This window comes from Oryx dammah, unplaced genomic scaffold (genome assembly GCF_014754425.2).
Source record: "Oryx dammah isolate SB20612 unplaced genomic scaffold, SCBI_Odam_1.1 HiC_scaffold_19, whole genome shotgun sequence".
In the NCBI taxonomy this organism is placed as follows: Eukaryota; Metazoa; Chordata; class Mammalia; order Artiodactyla; family Bovidae; genus Oryx; species Oryx dammah.
In genome coordinates, this window is record NW_024070203.1 from 82,354,082 (window position 1) to 82,370,782 (window position 16,701).

The window sequence follows — 16,701 nt, forward strand, 5'->3', positions numbered from 1 at the left end:
CCCTCCACAGCAAGAAAATTCAGCCTTTGTTTTTGGTGCAATGGGTTGCTTATAATTTGATATGTTTATCAAAATCTTCAAATATTCTGGTGTTTTCTAGTGATACAAAAGACGTAAAGGGTACTATGTTGGTGAACAAAATATACATTTTTGGGGGCAAAATTTATAATAAAAATGAAAATGGGTTTCTAATTCGAATGTTTGCTATAATTTGAAAGGTGATATGGAGATATTGGAAATGATCATAATTTTGATTTCAGTAGAAAGCTCTTTAAAATAACATAAATAATGGTTGTGAAGTATCCAACACTAGATATCAGATAGCTGTCCATAAAGGTTAACCTTCTTTTCCTTTCTCCTCTTCAGCATAAAGTAGAAAAATAAAATAGTCATTATCTAAAGTTTATTTGGAATTATTTCTTAGGGTTATAGAACTTTAGGGGAACAACAGTCCCAATACCTTTGTTTATGAATATCCATGGAAATAATCAACAGACAACTTACAATAGGAATAGAAAAGAATTTCATTCCAGTCAAACAGAACTCCAGCCTGGGAGACAAATTCAAGAAGCACTTGAACTGTGTTCCAGCAGTCTACAACATGGAGGAGGCTTGTCTCCAAAGCTGCGGGGGCGGCTTTGTTGTGGGGGGGCTTCCCTGGTGGCTCAGACAGTAAAGAATCTGCCTGTAACGCAGGAGACGTGGGTTTGATCCCTGGGTTGGGGAGATCCCCTGGAGAAGACTACCAACTGCAGTGTTCTTGCCATGGACAGAGGAGCTTGGTGGGCTACAGTCTACGGGGTTGCAAAGAGTCAGACATAACTGAGTAACTAGCAGCACTTGTATAGACTAATAGCACAAAATTATATAAGCTATTTGTCAAAACTTAGGATTTGAGCTGGCAAGAAGTGAGGGTACTTGTTAAGCAAGGGTTGATTGGGGTCCAAAATGGTTGCATTTTGCATATGTTTACAGTGGCATCTGCCAGCTGATACTGTTTTGCAAATGGCTGGTAGTGACTTTTGAGTTCGATACAGTTCAGAAAATTCAAGTTCCCAGTGATGAAGGAATGAGTCAGAAACTATCCACAAAGGCCACTCAGCTCCATCTTGGATGCCGGAACCATCTGTCAGAACAAAGAACGAACGTTAAACTCCTCCAAGGTTTCCAAAGAGGCAGAGAGCACGTACACGGCACTTCAGCAGGACCGTGGTGGCCGAGAAGGAAACCTTGTCTTTGAAGGAATGACAGCCCTGGTGCCCGGGGGCGTTTATCACTGTCTTCAAAGTGAGCATTCTATACTACCTGGTAAATGCATTCTTTCTAATGATTAAAGCAGCTGTGTAATGTACGTCAGACAAGCCGTGAGACAGGCTGTTCCAGTTAGCACTATGTTCAAGCCATATCATATATAAGCCAGAATGACATCTCCATACCTCAGTATGCAAAAATTTCTTCTATCATAAGATAGTTACACGTAATTTGGATCAGAAGTCTAAGCGTTTTACTATCTGGCTAATTATATGTTTTTCTTTCAAATGAAAACATTTAGTTCACTTTTCATTTAATAAAAACTTGCCCCTTGTTTCTCCTTCACACCTAAGATTATGTGTCTATCCCTACCCTCTCTCTCTAACATTTCTGGAAGCTATAAGTAGGATTTAATGAACTTATGACAATTTCTGTAAAAATACATTGTGTGGAAATATTGATGTAGGAGTATATGTTCACAACACACGTATTTGACAAATAAATGTATAGATGTGATTGGTTTTCAGAGGCATCATTTTTCTCTGAAAACTTTTGTAGGCTAGTGACAGAATGTAACCTTTTTTGGAATGCCAACAGATTTAATCCACTTTAAAAAGTCGGGTAATAGAATGGAAAAAAATCCTGAAATTTTGCAACTGAAATTCTTTAGACATCAGTTCAGTTGCTCAGTCATGTCTGACTCTTTGTGACCCCGTGAATCGCAGCACGCCAAGCCTTCCTGTCCATCACCAACTCCCAGAGTTCACTCAGACTCACGTCCATTGAGTCCATGATGCCATCCAGCCATCTCATCCTCAGTCGTCCCCTTCTCCTCCTGCCCCCAATCCCTCCCAGCATCAGAGTCTTTTCTAATGAGTCAACTCTTCGCATGAGGTGGCCAAAGTACTGGAGTTTCAGCTTTAGCATCATTCCTTCCAAAGAAATCCCAGGGCTGATCTCCTTTAGAATGGACTGGTTGGATCTCCTTGCAGTCCAAGGGACTCTCAAGAGTCTTCTCCAACACCACAGTTCAAAAGCATCAATTCTTCAGCGCTCAGCCTTCTTCACAGTCCAACTCTCACATCCATACATGACCACTGGAGAAACCATAGCCTTGACTAGACGGACCTTAGTCGGCAAAGTAATGTCTCTGCTTTTGAATATGCTATCTAGGTTGGTCATAACTTTTCTTACAAGGACTAAGCGTCTTTTAATTTCATGACTGCAATCACCATCTGCAGTGATTCATAGACAAAAGTACATTTAAATGATTTTGCTCATTTCATGTATGTACTAAGCAATGCTTTCAGGAGATGGAGGAACTTGTGTTGTTTTACGCCTGGTTTTTCTTCAGAGTGTCGTCAGGGTTGCACGCATGGAGCACCCCCTTTGTCGCCTGTGCAGGGGAGCTTGCTAGCGGCCACCCTCTCCTCCCCCCTTCCTCCCCCCGCAGCCCCTTCTCTGTTCTCTGAGAGCTCCGGAGCGTGAACCTGACCTTGGAGCGCGGGGGAGCCCAGTGCCTGCTGTGGCCTTTCGCCACTGCTGTTCTCTACAATCGATGAGGACGTCCTCCGACAGCGGATTCTCAAAAATTATTGCTGATTAACTGGACAATATCACATCATATGACATAATGACCCTGCCCTCTGCAACCTTGTTTTGAGACTGAAGGGGTCTTTCGAACATTAGGCCATTGTGCTACCAGTTATGTCACTGAACTGTTGCTATGATTTAGTTGTTGGAGTCACAGAAGTCCCTGGACTGTGACTGACCACGTGCAGGCAGGAGGCCTGGAGGAGCGGTTCAGGTGCCTGGGAGGAGAAGGGAAGAGAGGAGAATGGCAGCGGAGGGAGAGGGCGAGGAGAGGAGGAGGAGGCCAGGGCAAGGCACGCCCTTCAAGACCTCATTCGTGGGGCAGAGTTCACCATTCCCAGCTGTGCCTACACACACACACAGACACAAACACATGCACAGACACACACACGAACATGCACACATACACGAACACACACACGAACATGCACACACATGAACACACACATGGACACACATACATGGACAAACACATAGACACACACACAGACACACACGAACACACACACACGAACACCCAAACACATGGACACACACACACAAACACACACACACGGACACACACACACGGACACACACACACAAACACACACACATGGACACACACACACAGACACACACAGACACGCACACAGACATGAACACACACACGCACACACACATGCACACACACAGACACGAATACACACACACACAAACACACAGACATGAACACATACACACATGCACACACAGACATGAACACGTCCACACATGAACACGCACATACATGGACACGCACACATGAACACACACGAATACAAACACAAACACACACACAGGAACATACACAGACATGAACACACACACACACGAACACACACACACACACAGAGACACGAACACACACACATGCTGCTCATTGAGCCCTGCCAGCATTACCTCTGGCATGTCCTTGCTATGTCACGATCAGGTCCGAGGACTACTGAGTTTGGAATTTCTGTCTTGAAGACTTTAAGGAAGGAACTTCTTTCAGGCAAGAGGCTGACTGGTGTCTCTCCCATATCTCATAACCCAGTTCTCCGAGGAGTTGTCTTATTAGAATCTAGGTAGGTTTTTTCAGCTCTCCTGCCATCTGGCTGTGTGCTCTGGGGAAGTCACTTGACTTTTCTGGGCCCCAGTTTCCTCAGTAGTGAGAAGAGCTTGCCCTTTGATCTTGAAGGAACTTCTGGCCCCAACACTCCCTGCTTCTTTGAGGTCCCATTTCAAGCATGAAGTAAGAATGTCAGGCAGGATCAAAATGTCCCAACTTGCTCCCTTTCCTTCAATTTACCTGTCTTGAGCAGGATAATTAATGAAATGAATGGACTTTTCTCAAGAACATTATGTGTGTGTATGCACGTGTATGTGTAAACGTATACATACGTACACATATACATGTGACAATAAAAAGAGAAAACCAGCTGGTTTTTGACTTCTAAATTTTCTGGACTGTCAGTGGTGGTTGTCACTCAGTTGTATCTGACTCTTTGCGATCTCATGGACTGTAGCCCACCAGGCTCCTCTGTCCATGAAATTCTCTAGGCAAGAAAACTGGAGTGGGTTGTCATTTCCTTCTCTAAACTTTCTGGACTGTCAGTTACATTCTTAATATTGAGATGGGTCTAGTTTATGTAAAAATATGTGTTTGTTTTTAGCTTCAGCCTGTTAGGAAAGCTGGAGGAAAATGGTACTCATTACTCACTAGGAAACATCTGTCCATTTCTGTAGAACAGTATATATATTTTTAGTGGCAATATATTATATTATTAATACACTTAGACTTCACCATGAGTCCCCCAAGCACTGGGAGATGGAGTCTCTGATGCCTCGTATGAAATGGGCCTGGTGGCTGGCTGGCGAAGGAAAACACCAATTCGGTACATAGCAAGATTTGCATTATCTTATTAAAATGTATTTGCTAAGAATGTTGATTGGAAGGGAAGTTCTTAGAATTGTTACTTTTCTTTTCTAACCCTCGGGAGGAATGAATGAATATGTGGTGTTAATACGGCATGAGTGTCCTTCTCGATCATGGCTGGGCCACCATCAGGAGGGGACAAAATGAATGAGAAAAGTGGGACATGCCGGTGGAATGTCTCAGCAGAAGGGCCCTCCTTACTGGGGGCAGTGCCATTCGGTTCCCTCTGGGTCTCCCCCTGCCCATGAGCAGCTGGAGAGGGGACACAGGCGGCAACTCTGGGCCCGATGGCCCTCTGACTATCTTTATTTCTCAGCTGGGGGCCGAATGTTCTCATTTTATTGTCACTTGTGGAAATCAGTCCTGAGTGCTCATTGGAAGGAATGATGCTGAAGCTGAAACTCCAATACTTTGGCCACCTGATGCCAAGAGTCGACTCATTTGAAAAGACCCTGAAGCTGGGAAAGATTGAAGGCAGGAGGAGAAGGGGACAACAGAGGATGAGATGGTTGGATGGCATCACCGACTCAATGGACATGGGTTTGAGTAAACTCTGGGGGTTGATGATGGACAGGGAGGCCTGGTGCGCTGCAGTCCATGGGGTCGCAAAGAGTCGGACACGACTGAGCGACTGCACTGAACTGAACTGTCCTTTTGTTTATCTACTTCCTTGTGGCTGCGTGGTGCAGGCACTTCCCACTGCAGGGACTTCTCTTGCTGTGGAGCACCGTCTCTAAGGCGTGCAGGCTCCAGTAGGTGTGGCTCACGGGCTCAGCTGCTCCATGGCTCGTGGAATCTTCCTGGACCAGGGATCGAACCCATGGCCCCTGCACTGGCAGGCAGATTCTTATCCAGGTACTGCTAGGGAAGTCCCCACTTGTTCTTTTCAACTCTGAGAAAAGAGATGGTTTCTCCCTCCCCCAATTCTATTGTCTGCATTTCCTGTTTTCTGTTCCAGAAAGAAAAGACGACACAAATCACTAAGATTATTTCTTGAAGGAGTTTCTTACATTTAGTAAACCGTGCACGGATGGAGTTGAGTGCAGACCACCCCAGTCCTACCCAGAGTTTGGAGAGGCTGCCAAGGATGCTTGCAACCTGGGCACCAGGGAAGTATGGCGATGGCTGAGGGAGGCACAGAAAGATGAGTCTGATGTGCCCAAGGAACAAGGAGCTAAGCCTGAAACCCTCAGATGTCACCCTGGATTTCCGTTGCAATCAGTGAAAGAGAGGCCGGTGCTCCCATTCACCCACCCACACACTCCTCTGTCCAGGGGTCCACTGGAGCAGCAGGCACCGATGAGTCCTTCCTTCTCTGTGTCAGGCACAGTCGCCCTGCAAGTAAAGTGGAATAAATCCACAAGGGGAGATGCAACAACACCAGCTTTGATTCTGAGGTTTGTAATTTGCCAAACATGCAAAGTACTTTCTAGGCATCGTTGTTTTTTAAAAAATTAATTAATTTATTTTAATTGGAGGCTAATTACTTCACAATATTGTGATGGTTATTGCCATACATTGACATGAGTCAGCCATGGGTGTAAATGTGTTCCCCATCCTGAACCCCCTCCCACCTCCCTCCCCACCCATCCCTCAGAGTCATCCCAGGGCACCAGCTTTGAGTGCTCTGTTTCATGCATTGAACTTGGACTGGTGATCTATTTCACATATGGTAATATACATGTTTCAATGCTAGTCTCTCAAATCATCCCACCCTTGCCTTCTCCCACAAAGTCCAAAAGTCTGTTCTTTACATCTATGTCTCTTTTGCTGTCTTGCGTATAGGGTCATCGTTACCATCTTTCTAAATTTCATATATATGTGTTAATATACTGTATTGGTGTTTTTCTTTCTAACTTATTTCACTCTGTATAATAGGCTCCAGTTTTATCCACCTCATGAGAACTGATTCAAATGTGTTCTTTTTAATAGCTGAGCATTTCATCTTCTTTATGACCCATTTTTCAGATTAGAAAACTGAGACTCTAGGGATCTTGCTCAAAAATCACAAGCCTGTAAGTGACAGCACTAGTCAGTGACAGAGCCAGATTTGAATTTGGGATTGTCTTATTCTGAATCTTCCCATGAAGAAGTTGCTGCAGCTGAAAATGATTAAAGCAATGATGAGGCATGCCTGGGGACCGAGGGAGTCAGGCAACAGGGATTTGATCCAGCTTTGGGGATCAAGAAAGGCATTTTGGACATGGTGGTTCTAGAGTTTGACATTGAACTGCGAATATGAAAAAGCAGATTGAGAGACTGTTGGAGATTCTAGACAGAGGAATAACTTGTGAAAATGTGTGTGTGAGGAATTACAAGTGTTTTGGTGTTTCTGAAACATCAAGGCAAGGAGCTGTGGGAGATGAGCCTGGAGAAGTGGGGTAGGGCCAGACCATGGCAGATCTCTCAGTGACTGCAGTGTAGACTATACCACCTGACGAGCGTGGCTCTTTGCAGGAATCCAGGAGAATGGCCGTGGCAGGTGCAGTGAGATGGGAAGGAGGGAAGAGAGGAGAGACCTGGTGGCTAACTGGGTGGACAGAGTGGATGAGAAGGATGGAGAACGTATAGGATGCGTCTCAGACTTCTGGCTTGGTGGTTGGGTGGATGGGAATGCCAACAGTTGATACAGAGGATTTAGGAGAACAAGGTTCAGAAGAAGGATGCTGAGCAGTTTTATTTTTCACCACTCTATAGCTATAACAACATTTTATTTTGAAGTTTTTATAGCAGGTTAAAATGGTAATGCATAGATTTCATACTTACTATGACTTAGAGCTAATTATTAACTGTTATAATTTCATAAGTAAGAAACATCTTTCTTACCTGAATAAAATTAAATAATTTTCTATAATATCAAGAAATAAAACACAGCTAAGTCAGGCATGACTCTGTGGATACTAATCATAATAACAATCACCACACACAGTCCAAGTATTTTTCTGTGGACTTTACTTAAGTTAATATCATTCATCTTGCCTCCAGGGATTTTAGTTTTAAACCCAAGTGGCACTACCCTGGAGTTCATTCAAGTCCTGTTGTGGATGGAAGCCTAGTGGTTTGGGTCTGCCAGGGGTGAGTTTGAGCATGGCGCAATCCCCATGGCCCAGAGACTGAAACACAGGAGGATAGCTTTGTGAAAATAAACCAGAGAAATCTGTTTCACTCCAAGCAGCATACAGATGAATTATGAACTTTCTTCCTACTGTCTAGGTTTGTATTTCAATAATGTACCTAGAGGCTACATGACTTGTGAATGTTCATAGCAGTATTATTCATAATAGCCCAAACTGGGAACAGCCTAAATGTCTATTGACTGATGAGGGGAGAGACAAAATTGGTAGACGTTTCAGGGAATACAGCTCAACAATAAAATGGAAAAAAAACCCACTGACACATGCTTGCTACTGGCTGAACAGCAAACACATCGTGTTAAGTGAAGGAAGCCAAACACAGCCACATATTGCATCATTCCATTTATACGAAGTAACCAGAAAATGCAAGTTTTTGTAGAAAGAAAGTAGGTTAGTGGTTGCTTGAGGTTAGGGATGGAATGGATTAACTGTAAATGGGTGAGAGGGATCTAACTGAGATAAACGGGTTCTTAAACTAATTTATGGTAATGGTTGCAGCCATTCAGTAAACTTACCAAAAATCATTTAATTGTACACAGGAAATAATGAATTTTATAAAATGTCAAATGTTTTTCAGTAAAGCTGTGTGAACTTTGGCCAAGTCATTGAATCCCTTTTTGTTTCATTTCCCTTACCTGTAAAATGGGGTGGTGATTGTTGTTCAGTTGCTCAGTCGTGTCCGACTCTTAGCGACCCGATGAGCTACAGCACGCTGGGCCTTCCTCCACTGTCTCCCTGAGTTTGCCCAAACTCATGTCCATTCCTATTTAATCTCCAGCAGCATTTAACTCAGTTTATTGTTGACTCATCGCCCTTGCCTCCTGGCCCACATTCCTTTTTGCAGCTACCTTCTGCACTTGGTTGTCCTGGGTTCTCAGGGAGTGTGGGGCTGGCTCACTTGTCTCACTCTGCAGTCAGGCATGCCTGTGGCACGCTTCCTCACATGGCCTCATTTCTGGTACGGGATTATTTGGCATTCTGCCTGAGATTTGGCAGTCTGTCTTCGTATCTACCGACTCTTGAGAGTCCCTTGGACTGCAAGGAGATACAACCAGTCTATCCTAGAGGAAATCGGTCCTGAATATTCACTGGAAGGACTGATGCTGAAGCTGAAACTCCAATACTTTGGCCACCTGATGCGAAGAGCCAACTCACTGGAAAGACCCTGATGCTGGGGAAGATTGAGGGCAGGAGGAGAAGGGGACGACAGAGGATGAGATGGTTGGATGGCATCACTGACTCAATGGACATGAGTGTGAATAAACTCTGAGAGTAGGTGATGGACAGGGAAGCCTGATGTGCTGGAGTCCATGGGGTCACAAAGAGTCGGACATGACTGAGCGACTGAACTGGACTGAACTGCCTGAGATATTTTGGGACTTGTTTGGGGTATTTCTCTGAAGCTTGAATATCGCTTCAATTCCTTTGTTCTCTTGGGTAATTCTGTCGATCCTTTTTCACCAACTTTTTCCAGAAAGTCTTCCTTGTTCAATTTTGCTAGAGACACCTCTCCTGATATTCCAGATTCACTTGAATTCATTACAAATTCATTTTAATTTTTCTATTTTTCCTGTTACTTCAATAGTATTTTGTGAGGAAAGATGTAGAGGATGCTGGGTGCACTGTTAAGATCCTATTTAAGCCTGAAGGGCTTATTCCTCCAGCTGCCCAAGGCTGGCCCCCTTCCTGGGAGAGCCTTCAAACAGTGACTCATCAACTGGAGGCTCAACCTTTTCACCCAGCTTGCTACAATTCAGAAGACCACCCGGCCTCAGAGCTTCCTGTAGGGTCAGCAGAGGCCTACATGGAGAGTCCATCCAGCCCAGCTTCTCCTTCTGTCTATTATTTTTCTTCCTTCCCTTCCATTCCCCAGATGTTGACCCAAAGAGTATTCCCTAATAGACCTTGTTCACGCTAATCTCCAAATCCGAGTTGGCTTCCCAGAGAACCCAAATGGTGACAGAGGAGATGTGAATGCATGTGTTTAGCCAGTCAACTAGAGGCCTTTCACAGTGCTTATTTTGAGATCATGGGCCTTTTAAAATAAGAAAATTAAGTGTATGAATTTTTTCTATCCAGAAGGTGAGGTTCATGTCCCTCTCCAATATGAGCTCTCTCCTCTTGGCCTTTGATCAGACATCAAGCTCCTCTGGGCTCCCAGCATCTCCTTCTCCCCACAGCTGGTGCTATGAGACCCTTACTTGTGGGCCCAGCCTGTTCCTTCTCAGGGCCAAACTGGGTCTACAGGGAAAACTCTTAACAGCTGGTCTTAAGTTAGATTTTCTTGAAGCAGACTGTAAGATGCAGGTCTGTGAGTGAGGGCTTCATTAAGGAGGTGTCTCTGGAAGAAGGCAGAAGGAGGGGCAGGCAGGACAGAGTGGGGAGCCAAGCGAGGCTGGGATCTCAGCTAGAGTCCTTTGGAGGTCGTGTGATGGTTAATTGTAGGTGGTGACTTGACTGGCCACAGTGGGCCCAGATTAAGCCTCATTTCTGACTGTATTGATACTTGTGGGTTGTTTGTGGATGGGGTTAGCATCTGGACTCAGTAAAGGACTTGCCCACCCCAAGATCATGTGGCTTGGGCATCGCCTAGTCCCCTGAGGGCCTGAATAGAGCCAAAGGCAGCAGGAGAAGGAATCCGTTCCTTTCTCTCTGCATCGCTGCCTGACCAGGGGCGTCTCATCTCATCTGCTCTGCCCTCACGTGGCATTTGCATCACCATTCCCCCTGGTTCTCAGGTCTTCAGCGGCAGATTGGATTGTCCCACTGGATTTCCTAGTCTCCTAGGGTAGAGGGTAGATTGGGGCACTTCTCAGCCTTCATAATCAAATGATCCAAATTCTCGTTATCTGGCTAGCTATCATCTCTCATCTATGTACCCTAGTTCTGTTTCTCTGGAGAATTCTGACTAACACAGCATCGCCTGAGCCACAAAAGAACTCTGGGCTGTAATTTATACATCAGAATTTTCCTACCCGAGGCAGAAGAGTTGGGCTTTTGTACCCTTGCGCCCATTATTCAGACTGATTGACAGTGACTCCCTGCAGTGGGGCTGTGAGATGTGATGTAAACATCCAGACCCTTACAGCTCTCTGCCCACTCAGGGCAAAGCTGCTCTAGCGCCATGAGGGTTTTCCTCCAAAGAATACACATGAGTGCTGGTCACTGGGAGCCAAAGCACATAGAACCTAGTACAGGGATATTCAGGGATGGTAGGAGGGGTCTGAGGTGGTCTAGGTGGATCAATGACATCATCTTTGGCATAGTTCTATCACCAGCAACCTCCTTAGTCTGTCCTTGGTGCCAAACTCCAGTTTTGATGGTATCTGTTTCTGGCATAGTATAACTTATAGAATATTTGATTTTGTGTAGGGCTGTATTCCAATGACTCTGTTTGGATGAGTTAATTGCAAAATCCTCCATTAAATAATGAGATGAGTTAATCTTTTCATAGAGTTGCTCTGTATTTAGAATCAAAATGCTGAAGCATGTTTATGAAAAGCAGCAGTCGTAGTGTTGGTCTAATTGATATTGATCTGTTCCTCATGGTAGTAATTGCCCCAAAAGCTTAGTGGCTCTTTGAGACCATTCTCAGAATAATAACAGGACTATGTCATTGCATAACGGAAGAGGCTGTGAGAGGAGATCATGTATTTGGGTTATCAAAAAAAAAAATCTATCAAATGGTTTGGGTGAAAATGAAAAAGTGGGCAGGTTAGGACATTTGTGCCATTTGGGGCTGAGTCTGTTCTGTCAAGAACCCATTTCCCATCAATTTTTGATCCATCCTTTTTGATATTACAGTAAAGGCTTTAAAGGACCATTAAAAACCAGGGATCAATATCAAGATCATGTAACCTGATCCCAAAATAGTTTCTGTCTATAAAATCTAAGGCTGATAATAGAGAAATAAGTGCCACATGTCTCAAATTATTTTTAACCATTTTCTCTAACAGAGAATTAGAGTGTAGTAAGAGTGAGTGGTAGAAAAACTCTCTCTAAGCATTTATGCCCCTTCCTATAGGGTATTATATTGAGACATCCAGACACACAATGTGGAAGAGCATGATGGTGCTGGTTTTTTTGAAAGGATATTCTAAAAATTGTTTGGTGGTTAGAAAAGGTAGAAGGCTGTTTTTTTTCTCTTTCATAGCAGACGGCACTTTTAATCTGTTTTATATAAATTATACTTAAGGGATTAAGTCAATAGTTTTCCATGGATTGGCACCTAGCGTGTAGAATAGAATTTGTGGTAGGAAAATTTTCTGCTGCATAGTTTGACATGAAGGCATTGTTTGAATAAATGAGTAGGGACATGGGATTTGAGATATAGTTCTAGGGCTCTTAAGTCATGGGGTAACTGTAAGAGCTTTTAAAAATAAAAACAGAGCATCAGTTACTGAATTCCTTTAACGACAGGAGTACGGCCAAGCAGGTAGCTGTATGCTGTGGGCTACAGAAGAGGAACTTGACCAGAGAAAGGACCAGAGAGACAGAAGATTCTTAGAGAATGCTCAGGGTAAAGGGGTAAAATCAGGGAAACTAAGAGGCAAGAATCAAGAACCACATAGCTAAGAAATTTAGTATTATTTTATCAACAGCTTGAAAAGAGACAATCTTAGCAGATGCTGAGCATATATTTGCACTCCTTCCTAATAACTCTCCCTAATTATGCTATAGAGGACACTTCCTTAACAGGATAAAGAAGCTGCAAAACCAGTAGCCAAGATTATGTCTGTAGAGGAGACACTTGAGGTTTTCCCATCAAATTAGAAAAGAGAAAGCCATTTGCCACTAATAGTTGTCTGGAAGTTGTAGTCAACAATGTCAAGAAAAAGAAAGGAAACATAAATGCTGGGACTTGGATGATGTGGGAGCACGGAGATCATGGAGATCTGCTTGGATCACCTTCCAGAGAGAATTTGCTATGCAGCTGCAAGAGGGCAGTTTACAGACGGTCCTCCAGCTCTTAGCAACTTCAGAGTCACCACAGCTTCGCAGAGCGCTCTCGGCCAGTGGCCGACCGTGTCCGCTCCGTGCGGGATATTCCTTGCCCCATGAGCTCCTCCCTGGGTTGGCTGAGTCTTTGTCAGCTCTGCATCATAGTCAGTCCTTCTTGCCCACTTTCTCTTCCTCCCCCGTTTATCCCAGACGCTTCTTTCCTCCTTACCTCCATCTGAGTGTCTGCTTCAAGACCCACCTAACACTGTTGCTGGCAGGAGTGGGGAAAGCAGGAGGTGAGATGTATTTTGGGGCCTGGATCCACCGAGACTTGGGGCACAGACACTCTGGTGCAAAGTGGCAGTCCAATTGCTAAAACTAGTGGGATTACCTGGTTGTTATTAAGTTGCGCTGATGACCTATGGAGGCATAACGACAAGTTGAGGGCAGTTAAGAAACAAAAGAATATTGCCAGAAAGGCTGTGGTTTGCAGAGTCCCTTATTTCCTACAGTGTGGGAGCAGATCAAGCTGAAGACTAAACTCAGGGTTTGATGGAGTTGCCAAGCTACTAAGATGATTGACTATAAACAAAAGATCTGTTATGCCAAAACCAAGGTTCCAGTTGGGCAAACTTGGAACCCTAACACATCAAACGAAGACATCAGGATTGAAGCTGCCAAAGATTTTGGCTCTCCATATTCCATTGAGCTCTCAGAATTGCAGAGGTGGCCCAGTCCTTCCATTAAGAGACAGCATTGTCCCCTGGTGGGAAGACTCTGTGATGTCTTGTTTTTCAAGGAAATACACCTCCCCTTCAGGATCTGCCCTTACATCTTTTCCTGACCGCTGGGTTGATAACTTGGGTTAAGATGCAGCAAAACCCAATTAAGGACATGCTGATAAGAGAGGAAATGGAGCTGTAAGAATTAGCCAGCATTGACTGAGAGTTAAGCATTAAGCTTAGGAGTTCCCAGTGGGCTGGATTTGAGGTTGCTTAATCAAAAGGTTTGGAACATAAGACTGGATAAGAGTGAGTTTGTGAACTTGAGGATAATTTTTTCAAAATGCAGGATTTAATACCCTGGCAAAGACCCCAAAACACACTGAGAACAATGGCCCATGGTTGAAAAGCTTGAATTACTGTGGCAGACAATGGATGAAGGGAGGTGGGTATTCTAGACTAGATAAATTATGCAAGGCCAGAAAACACATCCTCAGAAACTTCTCAAAATATGTTTCACAGAGAAGGCCAGGAGTTACACCAAGCCCAGGACAGAGAGACACCAATGTTGCCGGGAAATTCAGTGGTGGCAGAGGGACCGAATATACAAATAGTCACATCCACAACCTCTCCTGCAATTGGCTCAGAGTCAGGACTTAGCCAATAATGGGCAGTTTCATTATTTTTTCTTGTTTCCGGCTCAGGACCAACCACCAAAAGCCAAATATGCTCCTTATACCAATCTTATAAGATGCCCTCCTGGCTAGCCTGCTTCCAGCTTCCTTGTGCAAACCACCTGCAATCAGAACATACCTAAAGTCTGCCTTTATTTTTCACTGTAAAGCTTTTCTACTCCCCTGCCTGCCTTTGAGTCTCTGCCAGCATGAGTGATGGTGGCTGACTTCCTTGCTGTAGCGAGCTCTGAATAAACAGTCGCTGTTTCTTCTCATTCAGGTGGTCTTCATCTGTTACATGGCTTACTTCTGCAGGTAAGAGCTGATAGTAGGAGAGACTGTCACCAAGCTTGGCTCATTGATTCTAATGAGGATTGTGGAGCTTCAATGTTGTAGAGGCCAGGTGGCTACACTTAACTGCCAGAAGCCAGGGGGGTTGCAATTTTTGGGACAACTGCCAGAATTGAGTGGCAGCCAAGGAGGCTTAACCTACAGAGAATTGCAGAGAGATAGTTAACGTAAGATAAATAACATTGCTAGGGGTGAAATAGAAGAGTCAATGATGGTATTCTCAATACACATATTTAATCAAAGAAAGCAGTCATGAAAGAACAGGAAACTGAGAATGGTCACCCTAAGGGAAAGTCACAATTCCTTTCTCAGCGTTCAGACCCAAGTCAGTTTTCAGACTCAGAATCCAGGGCCTGAAGAGGTGGCTGGGTTCCAGTGGAAAGGACTCTGTATCACCATGGCAACTATACGTGGTAATGGTTCCTCCAGCCCCTCTTCAATGGGACCTATGTGTATTTACTTGAGTGATTGCACAATAGGGAAAGGGAAATATTAGGACATTTCAGGGATTGTTAGACATAGGATCTGACATTGATACTTGGGGACCTGCAGCACCATTATGGTCCCACTGCTAGATCTGCGATATAGGAAGAGCACAGAATAAACGGAATCTTGGCTGAAGTCCAGCTTGCCATGGGTCCACTGGGTCTGTGGACTCACCAGGTGGTCTTTCCCTTAGTTCCTGAATATATAACTGGAGCTGAAAAATTTGGAAGCTTATCCTTAGCCTGCAGAGTAAGAGCTATGATAGTGTAGAGGGCCAAGAGGAAATCTTTGAAACTGCCTACCCACATCCCTAGCCAAGATATTCAACAAAAAGTAATATTATAAGAGAGAGAGTGAAGATCAGTGCCATTCCTGATGTTTGTAAGGATATAGTGGTGGAGATCCTCATCATATCACCATTTAAATTAGCAATCTGGCTCCTGCCCAAACTGGATGGATCTTGGAGAATGACCAGGGACCACTGAGACTAAATCAAGTAGTAGCCTCCGTGGCAGAGACTGGCAGAGAGCATTTAGTTTGCTAGAGCAGATTAACATGGCCTTGTTACACAATCTGCAGCTGTTGATTTCGTAATAGGGCTCTTTTCTTTCCCTATCAGGGAAGAGGTTAGAAAAGGTTTGCATTCACAAGGAGGGGAAAAAATATACATTTATAGTTTTGTCCCAAGACTATATCAAGTCTTAGATCTCTGTTGTAATGTATTCTGAAAACATCTAGACTGTTTGGACATCCTGTAGACTATCAAGTGATTTATCACATTGTTGATATCATACTGATCAGACAGGATTTGCAAAAAAGAGTTAGCTTTCTGAAGATTTTGGTCCTCGGTCTACAAGGTGGAAGATAAATTCTACAAAGACTTTGGGACCTTCCACTCGGGCAAAGTTTTCAGGGGTCCAGTAGTCCTAGGAGTATGTTGAGACATCTCCAAAACACAAGACAACTTGCCTCAACCTTCATCCCTTATTGCAAAGAGGTCAGCACAGTGTCTACCAGGCCTATTCAGGTACTAGAGGAACACATTCTACACGTGGGAATACTGCTCCAGCTCATGTGACCCCAAAGGCTGTCAGTTTTGAGAGGAGCCTGAGACAGAAAAAGGCTCTGCAGCAGGTTCAGACTGTGGTGGAATGTGATGTTCAGCTCTGTTGCTTGGGTCATACGCTCCAAGAGACTACATCAAGCGCTGCTTCTGATGAGTTGGGTTCTGCTGGACATGTCAAGTCATAAAGTTGAGCAGACCTTGCAGCAACCCATCATGAGATAGAAATGGCATACCCAAGACTGAGCACCAGGGCCATGAATACACCGCCCCCCCCACATTACCCACAATGGTTGTACCAGCACGTCTACTTCAGCCAAAACCTATCAGGAGGTTGAGCTTGGAAGGGAGGTGCATACACCTAGTTGAAAGGAGAGGATAACCCTCAGGCTGATTTATGGATGGGTTGATTTAGTATATATGCTGCTGCTGCTGCTCCTAAGTTGCTTCAGTCGTGTCCGACTCTGTGTGACCCCATAGATGCCAGCCCACCAGGCTCCCCCATCCCTGGGATTCTCCAGGCAAGAACACTGGAGTGGGTTGCCAT